This window comes from Cetorhinus maximus, unplaced genomic scaffold, assembly GCF_964194155.1.
Source record: "Cetorhinus maximus unplaced genomic scaffold, sCetMax3.hap1.1 HAP1_SCAFFOLD_1914, whole genome shotgun sequence".
NCBI lineage: Eukaryota > Metazoa > Chordata > Chondrichthyes > Lamniformes > Cetorhinidae > Cetorhinus > Cetorhinus maximus.
This window is the reverse complement of record NW_027597854.1, coordinates 1-13,147: the sequence shown is the minus strand read 5'-3', so window position 1 is coordinate 13,147 and position 13,147 is coordinate 1.

The window sequence follows — 13,147 nt, the reverse complement described above, 5'->3', positions numbered from 1 at the left end:
GCCCCTATTTCAGCTTCAAGCTTGCACAGTGAGCAAATGGCACGGGCCCTATCTGAGATGGCCAATAAGGCCAATCTTATAATGTGTGGAGCTGTAGGAATTCCAGAGTGTATATTGACCTGTGAAGGTAGGTTTGTTGATAGGAGTTGAGAACCAACTGGCAGATTTCTCAAACAGCACGTCAAGAAAGGAAGATCATTTGACTGCTCCATTTCAAAGGTGAATTTGAGCGCAGGATGGAGCCCATTAAGGTGTGTAATGTTATGATCCTAGCTGACATTACTACTGGACAAGCCAGATCCCAGGGTGGACTCCAGCTTTATGGATCCTAACTTTTATTTTTTGTTTAGAAACGTTGAGAATGGAGTGTGAACAGAAGCACAGGAGTCAGCTGATGAACCTTTAACAAAAGACTAAAACATTTATTAAGCAAGAAAAGATGAACTATATTACAATACTCCTTCATCCACACCTATATTTTTACAGATATATTCAGATTTGTAAGGATAATGCACGTTACAAAAACAATCTTACAGGCTAATGTTCACAGTAAGTACACAGTCCATATAAACCAATAGATGACCTGTGGTCAGACACACCACACTCTGAAACCAAGTGACAGATGCCACTCCAAACAAATGCTATGGATCCCTCATCAACTCCCCCCAGACGCTTGTCACACCGTGAGCAAACCAGTCTCACTGAACTCCGTCTTTCACATAAGAGTTTCCAATCTCCACCCTCGAAGAACTCGCTTTGGAATCTTCTCCCAAACGACGCTTTTTCTCAGATACCTTTCACAAGGGTCCACCACCAGGGTTTCGAACCGTCCTTCCGATGTTCCTCTTCCCTGGATTGCCACGTGCATTCAAGCTTTGCCTTCCACACGCTCACTCTTAAATGCTCAGCCCTGCCAACAGAACACCACTGCTTCACATGCCCATAGTAAAGAGTTACAGCCCTTTGGCTGTCTCCTTAAATCTTCTGGCTTCTCACAAGCCTATTTTGCTTTAAGTCTGCATCCTGCAGCTTTCTCCCTTTAAGCTTGGAGCCTTCCTCCCCTCTCTTAACTTCATTTAACAGGACCATTCCCAGACTCCTGTTCTTCCCTTGACCAGAAGGTCTTCTTGGGAACCCCCTTCTTCTATTCTTTGAAGAAAGTTGCTTCCTACTGCTCCCTCCTGTCCAGCTTCTCCTAGCTCCTGTTTCAAACTTTATGCTGCTTCTGCTGGCAACTCCTTTCAACCTTAGAGCTCACTGACCAACTGAACTCAAACTGCTTTTGGTTTCTTTGTATCTGTGTGGGGCCTCTTTCTCTGGACCCCTGTTCCTAAGCAACAGCACAGTTTTTGTTTTAACTCCCCTTCAAGAGTCATAAACCTAATTAAAATGCAGGCATCTTCTAAAGTGAAACTAAACCTCAAGTTCTCCCTTTCTTAACACACCAAAAGAGAAACACATATTAACTTAAAGATAAACCTTATTCCTAACACACGTATGTGCATATAACTTACTTAAAATTATCTCTAGTTCCTAACAGTAACTATCTCTAGTTCCTAACTAACTATCTCTAGTTCCTAACTATCTCTAGGTCCTAACAGTAAGGAAATGCAGATTCAAATATAGCAACTGGATTATCTACATATCGGAAATATGCAAGGGGCAGGAGGTTAGGCGTCGTTCCATCGAAGCTTTGACATGTCTTCTTTCAGTGATATTTGTATTCTCTTGAGTGAAGATAAATCTGTGCTCCTTGCCTCTGGCAAGCATTGTGCTGAATATGTGTGGCAGATTGAGTTTCATTGATCCTTGCCTCATCCAATCATCTGAGCAGAATGCTAGAATTTCTCTCAATTTTCTATTCCATGTGTAGGCTAATTCAGTAAGCTGCTGACTATTACAGACTATTTTGTGAGGAGCGCATGGAGCTAACTTCCAGCTTGGTTTCATGCTTGAAAGTCATTATTTCCACAGTTTGTCTAATATTGCTTGGCTTTTAAATTAAGCATCAAACCTCATAATCTCACATCAACAAAACCCTCTACATGTAACTTTGCAACATCTCTTTTACCTATCCTGGATCAAAATCCTCAGTTACATCCATGCTTTCACTAGCACTCTCCTGGTTCACCTTGCTTTAAGTGCATCTTGATGAATATGTTTCTGCTTATATCTGTTGTCATACTGACTCCAACTATTTTCTGGGAGATTAGTCTTCTCACCAGCCTGGAGTGGTTTTGAACTCTCATTCCCAGAGGTAAAAGTACCCAATCCACTGCACCATTCAGTCCTCAAATGTGGACTATCTCCAAGGGGTCCTTGGAGGCAGTGATGGAAGAACCTCGGTCTTTGCAGTTGTCTAAAAGATGTGAGACACTTGCTACCGGTGTGGCTGTGAAGAAAGAGTGCAGGGAGGATGGGCAGTAGTTGAACGTGCTACATGGTACAGGAAGCTATTCAAGTTGGTGGGGGTGGGGGGGGAGGGGAGGAATTGATGGTAGTGAGGAATAGATACTGCTGTCTGCTGGGCCATTTGAGTATTCGAGTACCAAAGACCATTGCTTGCCTGATACCACGGCTAAGGACAACATCTTATGGCTGGAGAAGAACTTTGCGATGAGGGGAGGACCAAGTTGTCCACATAGGAAGTAACAACAAAGGTAGAAGGAATGAGGTTCAGTTTGGAGTTAAAGGAACTGGGGTACAAATTAAAAAGCAGACTCTCAGGCTCGTTGGAATCTAAATGAGTCATATGCAAATTGCATAGGGACAGAGAGATTAGGGGTTTAAATATGTGACTGCAAGAGTAGTGAAGGAGACAGGATTTCAAATCATCGACATCACAGGAAAGGGGGAGTAGTTCTTTAGCAACAGACTCCACTTAAATTGGTCTGGGACAAATGTCCAGGTAAAGCCAATAAGAAGGATAGTAGATAGGGCTTTCAGCTGATAAGGCAAGGGGAAGATTTCAGGTAAGGGTAAATTTATAAGTCTGGAAAGAAAAGTCAAGGCTGTACAACAGAGCAGTCATTTGGGTAAAATCAATATTATTTTATCAGAAAGGACAGAGTTTATTAAAGCCATCAAAGCCACAGCTGGGAAAAATAGCAAAAAGTTAAAATTTAAGGTGCTATATTTGCCTGCAAAATTTGTAACAAGATAAATGAATGGCACAGAGATGAATAGGTTTGATATAATAGGCATCACTGAGATCTGGTTGAAGGGTAACCAAGGTTGAGAACTAATTACTTTAGAAAAAAAGATAGCCAAAATGGAAAAGGAGATGGTGTAGCTCTGATAAAGAATGAGATAAAGGCAATGGAAGAAAGAGACCAGGCTCAGAAAATCGGAAGTAGAATCAGCATGAGTGGAGCTATGTAATAACAAGACAGAAAACACTGGGAGTAGTTTATAACCCTCGAATAGTAATCATAGGGTTGAACAAAATATAAATCAGGAAATTAGAAGAGGATATAACAAGAGTGGGACAGGGGATCAAATATGGGCAGATGTGGTATATCAAAGAGTAGAGACAACGGAAAAGAGGAAGGTATTAATTTGGGAAATGATAAATAGACTGTGACAGGAAGGGACTGCGAGTACAAGTCTAAGAGTAAATCAACAGGTAAGTCTAGAGGTTATAAAAATAATAAAAGAACAAAACTTAAGGCTTTGTATCTGAATGCACATCGCATTCAAAACAAAAGAGATGAAATGCAAATAGAGATTAATAGGTATGATCTAATAGCCATTGCAGAGTCATGGCTGCAGGATGGCATAGTTAGGAACAGGTAGAGGGGTGGTTCTGTTAATTAAAGGCGACATTAGCACAATAAAGAGGGATGACTTAAGTTCAGGAAACCAGGATATAGAAGTGGTTTGGATAGAGCTGAGGAATGATAAATGCAGGGAGTCATTTGTGGGAGTGGTGTACAGGCCCCCTCACAGTAATCACATGGTAGGATGGGGTATCAAAGAAGAAATAGTAGGAGCTTGTCAGAAAGTTACGGCAATTATCATGGGAGATTTTAATCTACATATAGACTGGAAAAATCAGATGGGCAAATGTAGTGTAGATGAGGAATTCATAGAATGTTTTTGGGATAATTTCTTAGGTCAGCATGTTCCAGAGCAAAGCAGAGAGCAGGCTATACCAGACCTGGCATTGTGCGATGAGATAGGATTCACTGATGACTTCACAGTGAAGGTGCCCCTTGGTAGCAGTGATCATAATATGATTGAATTTTACATTCAGTTTGAGGGAGAGAAGAGTCTAAGACTAATATTTTAAACTTAAATAAAGACAATTATGAATTATGAAGGCATGAAAGCAGAGCTAGAGAAAGTGAACTGGCAATTTAGGTTAAGGGGTAGGTCAATACAGATGCAGTGGCAGACACTAAAGGGGATATTTCAACATACACAGAATAGATACATTCCAATGAGAAAGAAAAATTCCAAGGGGTGGATCCACCATCCCTGGTTAACTAAAAAAGCTAAAGATAGTATGAAATGTGAAGAAAAACATATAATTGCGCAAATGGGTGGCAGGTCAGAAGATTGGACAGAATATAAAAAACAGTAAAAAAATGACAAAAAGGTTAATAAGGAGGGAAAATTAGAGTACAAAAGAAAGCTGGCTAGTAGTATAAAGATGGATAGTAAGTGTTTCTATAGATATTTTAAAAAGAAAAGTTAACAGAGTGAACATTGGTCCTCTAGAAAGCAAATCTTTCACTCCAATAAATTGGTTAAAAATGATTTCCCTTTCACAAAACCATGTTGAATATGCCTGATTACCTTGAGTTTATCTAAATGTCCTGTTATAACGTCTATAATTATAGCTTCTAACGTTTTTCCCTCTGACAGATGTTAAGCTAACCGGCCTATAGTTTCCTGCTTTCTGTCTCCCTCCTGTTTTGAATAAAGGAGTTGATAATGGTAAATAGAGATGGCAGATGAATTGAACAGATATTGTGCACCGGTCTTCACGATAGAGGATACAAGTAACATCCAAGAAATAGCTGTAAATCAGGAATTGGAAGGGAGGGAGGAACTCAAGAAAATCACAATCACCAGGGAAGTGTACTTGTCAACCCACAGTTCCAACAATTTGCTAAGTCCCTGGGTCCTGATGGACTTCACCCTAGGGTCTTAAAATAAGTGGCTGGTGAGATAGTTGATGTGCTGGTTTTAATTTTCCAAAATTCCCTAGATTCGGTGAAAGTTCCATTAGATTGTAAAATAGCAAATATAACTCCTTTATTCAAAAAGGGAGAGAGTCAGAAAGCAGGAAACTACAGGCCAGTTAGCCTAACATTTGATATAAGGAAATTTTTTTTTATTCATTCACGGGATGTGGGCTTCGCTGGCTGTGCCAGCATTTATTGTCCATCCCTAATTGTCCTTGAGAAGGTAGTGGTGAACTGCCTTCTTGAACCGCTGCAGTCCATGTGGTGTAGGTACACCCACAGTGCTGTTAGGGAGGGAGTTCCAGGATTTTGACCCAGCGATAGTGAAGGAACGGCAATATATTTCCAAGTCAGGATGGTGAGTGACTTGGAGGGGAACTTCCAGGTGGTGGTGTTCCCATCTATCTGCTGCCCTTATCCTTCTAGATGGTAGTGGTCATGGGTTTGGAAGGTGCTGTCAAAGGAGCCTTGGTGAATTCCTGCAGTGCATCTTGTAGATGTTGCACACACTGCTGCCACTGTGCGTCGGTGGTGGAGGGAGTGAATGTTTGTGCATGTGGTGCCAATCAAGTGGGCTGCTTTGACCTGGATGGTGTCAAACTTCTTGAGTGTTGTTGGAGCTGCACTCATCCAGGCAAGTGGGGAGTATTCCATCACACTCCTGACTTATGCCTTGTAGATGGTGGACAGGCTTTGGGGAGTCAGGAGGTGAGTTACTCTCTGCATGATTCCTACCCTCTGACCTGCTCTTGGAGCCACAGTATTTATATGGCTGGTCCAGTTCAGTTTCTGGTCAATGGTAACCCCCAGGATATTGATTCTGGGGAATTCAGTGATGGTAATGCCATTGAACATCAGGGGGCAATGGTTAGTTTCTCTCTTGTTGGAGATGGTCATTGCCTGACACTTGTGTGGCATGAATGTTACTTGCCACTTGTCAGCCCAAGCCTGGACATTGTCCAGGTCTTGCTGCATTTGGACATGAACTGCTTCAGTATCTGAGGAGTCGCGAATGGTGCTGAACATTGTGCAATCATCAGCGAACATCCCCACTTCTGACCTTTTGATGGAAGGAAGGTCATTGATGAAGCAGCTGAAGATGGTTGGGCTGAAGACGGTATAACAGGGCACTTAGATAAATTCAAGACAATCAGGCAGGGTCAACATGGTTTTGTGAAAGGGAAATCATGTTTAACCAATTTGTTGAAGTTCTTTGAAGAAATAACAGGTGCTGTGGATAAAGGGGGTCTGGTGAATGTGCTGTTCTTGGATTTCCAGAAGGCATTTGAAAAAGTGCCACATCAAAAGTTATTGCGGAAAATAAAAGCTCATGGTATGGGGGGTAATATTTTGGCATGGATAGAAGATTGGCTGGCTAACAGGAAGCAGAGAGTAGGCATAAATGGGTCTTTTTTAGGTTGGCAGGATGTGATGCGTGGTGTGCCACAGGGATCAGTGCTGGGACCTCAACTCTTTACAATTTGTATAAATGATCTGGATGAAGGGACCAATCATATGGTTGCTAAATTTGATGATGACACAAAGACAGGAAGGAAGTAAGTTGTGAAGAGGACATGAGGCTACAAAAGGATATAGATAGGTTAGGTGAGTGGGAAAAGATTTGGCAAATGGAGTATAATGTGGTAAATGTGGAATTGTCCATTTTGGCAGGACGAATAAAAAAGAAGCATAATATCTAAATGGTGAGAGATTGCAGAGCTCTGAGATTCAGAGGGATCTGGGTGTCCTAGTGCATGAATCACAAAAGATTAATATGAGGTACAGCAAGTAATTAGGAAAGCGAAAAGAATGTTATTGTTTATTGTGAGGGGAATTGAACACAAAAATAGGGAGGTTTTGCTTCAGTTGTACAGGGCACTGGTGTGACCACATCTGGAGTATTGTTTACAGTATTGGTCTCCTTACTTAAGGAAAGATGTAAATGCGATGGAAGCAGTTTAGAGAAGGTTTACTAAACTAATACCAGGAATGGGCAGGTTGTCTTATGAGGAAAGGCTGGATAGGTTAGGCTTTATCCACTGGAGTTTAGAAGAGTAAGAGGCAGCTTAATTGAAACCTTTAAGATCCTGAGGGGTCTTGACAGGGTGGATGTGGAGAGGATGTTTCCTCTTGTGGGAGAATCTAGAACTAGGGGTCACTGTTTAAAAATAAGGACTCGCCCATTTAAGACAGAGATGAGGAAATGATTTTTCTCTGAGGGTTGAGAGAGTTTGAAACTCTCGCCCTCAAAAGGTGGTTGAGGAAGAGTCTTTGAATATCTTTAAGGCATTGAAGATTTTTGATACATGAGGAGTGAAAGGTTATTGGGGGGTAGGCTGGAATATGAAGTTGAGGTTAAAATTAGATCAGCCATGACCTTATTGAATGGTGGAGCAGGCTCGAGGGGCCAAATGGCCTAATCCTGCTCCTAATTCATATGTTCATATAAAGGAAATTAGTAATAGCAAGAAGATTGTGTTGGAGAAATTAATGGGACTGAAGTTTGATAAGTCCCCGGGACCTGATATTCTACATCCCAGAGTGTTGAAAGAGGTAACTATGGAGATAATGGATGCATTGTGATCATCTTCCAAAATTCTATAGATTCTGGAATGGTTCCCACAGATTGGAAGGTAGCAAATGTCACCCCACTGTTTAAGAAGGGAGGGAGAGAGATAACAGGGAACTACAGACCTGTTAGCCTTACATTAGTAGTAGGGAAAGTGCTAGAATCTATTGTAAAGGATGTGATAATTGGACAGTTGGATAATAATGATCTGACTGGGTATAGTCAACATGGGTTTATGAAAGGGAAATCGGGTTTGACGAACCTGTTGGAGTTTTTTGAGGATGTTACAGACAGAACTGGTAAAGGGGGGTCGATGGATGTATTGTACTTGGATTTTCAGAAGGTTTTTGATAAATTCCCCCATGGGAGGTTGGTTAACAAAATTAAAGCACATGGGATAGGAGGTAATATACTGGCATGGATCAAGGGTTGGTTAACAGGCAGGAAACAGAGAGTAGGAATAAAGGGGTCATTCTGACACTGGCAGCCTGTGACTAGTCGGGCATCACAGGGGTCAGTACTCGGGCCCCAGCTGTTCACAATATACATCAATGATTTGGATGTGCGGATCAAATGTAATATTTCCAAGTTTGCAGACGATACAAAGCTGGGTGGAAATGTGTGTTGTGAGGAAGATGCAAAGCGGCTACAGGAGGATTTGGACAGACTTAGTCAACAAGGAACAAACAAAGAAAAGTACAGCACAGGAACAGGCCCTTCGGCCCTCCAAGCCTGCGTCGATCATATTGCCCGTCAACTAAAACATTTTGCACTTCCGGGGTCCGTATCCCTCTATTCCCATCCTATTCATGTATTTGTCAAGCTGCCTCTTAAACACCACTATCGTACCTGCTTCCACCACCTCCTCTGGCAGTGAATTCCAGACACTCACTACCCTCTGCGTAAAAAACTTGCCCCGCACATCACCTTTATAGTTTTCTCCTCTCACCTTAAATCTATGTCCCCTAGTACTTGACTCTTCCACCCTGGGAACAAGCTTCTGACTATCTACTCTGTCCATGCCACTCATAATTTTGTAAACTTCTATCAAGTCACCCCTCAATCTCCGTCGCTCTAGTGAGAACAATCCGAGTTTCTCCAACCTCTCCTCATAGCTAATAACCTCCAGACCAGGCAGCATCCTGGTAAACCTCCTCTGCACCCTCTCCAACGCCTCCATATCCTTATGGTAATGTGGTGACCAGAATTGCACGCAATATTCCAAGTGTGGCCTAACCAAGGTTCTATACAGCTGCAGCATGACTTCCCAGTTTTTATACTCAATACCCCTACCAATGAAGGCAAGCATGCCATATGCCTTCCTGACTACCTTATCCACCTGCGTTGCCACTTTCAGTGACCTGTGGGCCTGTACACCCAGATCCCTCTGCCCGTCGATGCACTTAAGGGTTCTGCCATTTACTGTATAATTCCTGCCTGTATTAGACTTTCCAAAATGCATTACCTCACATTTGTCCGGATTAAACTCCATCTGCCATTTCTCTGCCCAAGTCTCCAACCGATCTATATCCCGTTGTATCCTTTGACAATCCTCTTCATTATCTGCAACTCCTCCAACCTTAGTGTCGTCTGCAAACTTACTAATTAGCCCAGTTACATTTTCCTCCAAATCATTTATGTATACCACAAACAGCAAAGGTCCCAGCACTGATCCCTGCGGAACTCCACTAGTCACAGCTCTCCATTCAGAAAAGCACCCTTCCACTGCTACCCTCTGTCTTCTATGACCAAGCCAATTCTGTATCCATCTTGCCAGCTCACCTCTGATCCCGTGAGTGGGCAAGAACATGGCAGATGGAATATAATGTGGAAAAATGTGAGGTTATTCACTTTGGTAGGAGGGACAGATGTGCAGAGTGTTTCTTAAATGGTGAGAAATTAGAAAGTGTAGATGTACAAAAGGACCTGGGTGTCCTCGTCAATAAGTCACTGAAAACAACATGCAGGTTCAGCAGGTCATTAGGAAGCTAATGGAATGTTAGCCTTTATCACAAGAGGATTTGAGTACAGGAGTAGCAAAGTCCTGCTTCAATTATTTAGAAGCTTGGTTAGACTGCACCTGGAGTACTGTCAGCAGCTTTGGTCCCCTTACCTTAGGAAGAATATTATTGCCATAGAGGGAGTGCAACGAAGGTTCACCAGACTTGTTCCTGGGATGGCGGGACTGTCTTATGAGGAGAGATTGGGGAAACTGGGCCTGTATTCTCTAGAGTTTCGAAGAATGAGAGGTGATCTCATTGAAACCTACAAAATGCTTAAAGGAATAGACAGGGTAGATGCAGGTAAGATGTTTCACTTGGTTGTGGAGTCTAGAACCAGGGGACACAATTTCAAAATAAGGGGGAAAACACTTAGGACCGAGATGAAGAGGAATTTTTTTACTCAGAGGGTTGTGAATCTTTGGAATTCTCTACCCCAGAGGGCTGTGGAAGCTCAGTCATTGGGTATGTTTAAAGTAGAGATTGACAGATTTCTAAATACTGATGACATAAAGGGATATGGGGATAGTGTGGGGAAAAGGGCATCGAAGTTGATGATCAGCCATGATCGTGTTGAATGGTAGAGTAGGCTCAGTGGGCTGAATGGCCTACCCCTGCTCCTATGGTCCTACATGCTGTGATTATAAAAGAACCAATTGGACAGGTTTTCTTGAGATAAACAAAGAAAAAGGTTACTCTTATTATACTTACCATTGGGGTAAAATAATAAAATACAACCAGCTTCCTCACGCCTGCAAACACCAAGGGCCCACAGACACAAATAAAGATTACATAGTCAGGAAGGATAGGTTCATCAAATTAGAGTCAGTGGGTAGAATTTTTAGGTCGGTGTGTGGGTGTGATTGGTGGGTCTGGGAGCGGCCAGGGAATGGACCGCTGCCTGCAATCGGCCCCCGAATGGTCACTTAACAGCCAGTCAGTGTGAAACATGCGCTGAAATGCTCAGCGCTGCCTGGGTGGGGGTGGGAGGAGGACAGGCATTGATGTAGGTGCGGGGGGAGCGCAGAATGAAAGCTCCCTGAAGACAGGGAGCTGCCTCGGAGAGCTGAAGAATTTAAAACCGATAAATAAAGATTTTAAAATCCAGAAAAAAATGTCCACGCATCAGAATCAGTCACCTGAACATATACATGATGAACATTCTGTCCATACATTTCTATTATTTTTTAAAATTTAATAACGGAAACCTCATCCGCCCTTGGATGAGGTTTCATCAAAAATGCAAAGTCCGCCTGGCAGATTTGCCCGTCTGCCGACTGTGAGGATGGACAGAGCACGAAAAATCAGAGTCAACTGGAACTTTAATGGGCTTAATTTACCCCCTTAATTATCAGCAGGTGCGCTTCTGACTTTTGTGCGCATCCGATGACCGAAATATCACGAGAGCGCGGGATGATGTCGGGATGATGTCGGGATGATATTGGGACACTCGCACCTTAAAACGAACCCTGAACTGGCCTGGATTTTTAGGGTGATTAGTTTCTGACACTGGAACAAAGCCCTTGAACTCACATTCACAGCCGAGTCATCGACAGAAATAGGAGCTTTGCAGGGCTGATGCTGACTCTTGTCTGTTTCTCATTGATGCTGCAGAGAGGAGACTATCGGGAAGATGGAGCCTGAGTTTACCGCTGCCTGTGTAACTACACACAGGCAGGACAGAAGGAGGAGATTGTGACAGAGGTGCCTGGCTCGCCGAAAGGAGGAGCTAAACCCTCGAGACCAGGGGGCAGCAGGGCCCCCTCTGGACGCAGAGGATGAGTCTCACAGAAACGTGTGTAGATGCGTCACAAGACCGAGGGTGCACAGAACTCGCATATCTTATCTGCAGATGAGCGAGAGACAGTGTCGCCAACGCCTCCACATGGCCAGGGATCTGGTGCCACATTCTCCAGGAATTGGCGCCACGGGGACTGGGGGGGGGGCATCCATTGTCAGTGGCTGTGAAAGTAACGGCCGCACTAAACATCCACACCAGTGGCTCCTTCCAGGGCTCCATTGGGGACCTCTGCGGGATCTCTCAAGTGTCCAAGCATAAATGCATTCATGAGGTCACAGACGCCCTTTTTGCCAAGGCCACAATTACGTCAACTTCGACAGAGATTGAGCAAGCCAGGAGAACAGAGCAAGGGGCTTTGCAGCGATTTCCGGATTCCCACAGGTGCAGGGTGCCATCGACTGCACTCGTGGCTATAAAAGCTCCTTGGGAACAGGCATTCCAAATCATAACCCGGAAAGGCTTCCACTTGCTCAATGTACTGCTGCTCAACAACCATCAGATACAGGTTTGCACCAGATACCCAGCAAGCATCCACAACTCATTCATCTTGAGCAGATCACAGATCCCGGACATCTCCGAGGGTCCACACAGGATCCAGGGTTGGCTCCTCGGTGACAAGGGGTACACGCATAGGACGTGGCTGATGATATCTGTGCAGCAGCCATGGAATCTTGCAAACAGGAGGTTCAACAATGCTCATTCCACCACTCAAACATTAGTGGAGCAGACTATTGGCATCTTAATTTCGATTCCGATGCCTGGACAGATCTGGTGGAGCACTCCAATACACTCCCCAGAGGGTCTCCCAGATCACCGTGGCTTGCTGTGCGCTGCACAACCTGGTGCTGCAAAGGGAAGAGGACTTGACAGATGGCAACATGGAGGAGCTACACGTCTCCTCCGATAAGGAGGACATTGAAGAGGATGAGGGTGATGAGTCCAAGGAAGCCGAGGTTACTGGTGAAGAGGCCATAGCACAGGCCAGATGAGGCCGGTGTGAGTGTGAGGCCCTCACAGCCATCAGATTTGAGGAGGAGGATGATGAGTTGCAGTGAGTAGCTGTTTGCCTCAGTCTGTAAAAGCTCCTCAAGGAGATCCACCTCCAGCAGCGGGACAGTGTATTCTGTGGAACATCGATGCGTTTTAAATATGGAGCCGCCCCGCCCCCCACCCCCCTCCCCCCCCCAACACCCTCCCCCCACCCAACACCCTCCCCCCCCAACACCCTCCCCCCCAACACCCTCCCCCCTCCCCCCCAACACCCTCCCCCCCCCCCCTCAACACCCTCCCCCCACCCAACACCCTCCCCCCACCCAACACCCTCCCCCCCCAACACCCTCCCCCCCAACACCCTCCCCCCTCCCCCCCCAACACCCTCCCCCCCCCCAACACCCTCCCCCCACCCAACACCCTCCCCCCCCAACACCCTCCCCCCCAACACCCTCCCCCCTCCCCCCCAACACCCTCCCCCCCCCTCAACACCCTCCCCCCACCCAACACCCTCCCCCCACCCAACACCCTCCCCCCCCAACACCCTCCCCCCCAACACCCTCCCCCCTCCCCCCCCAACACCCTCCCCCCTCCA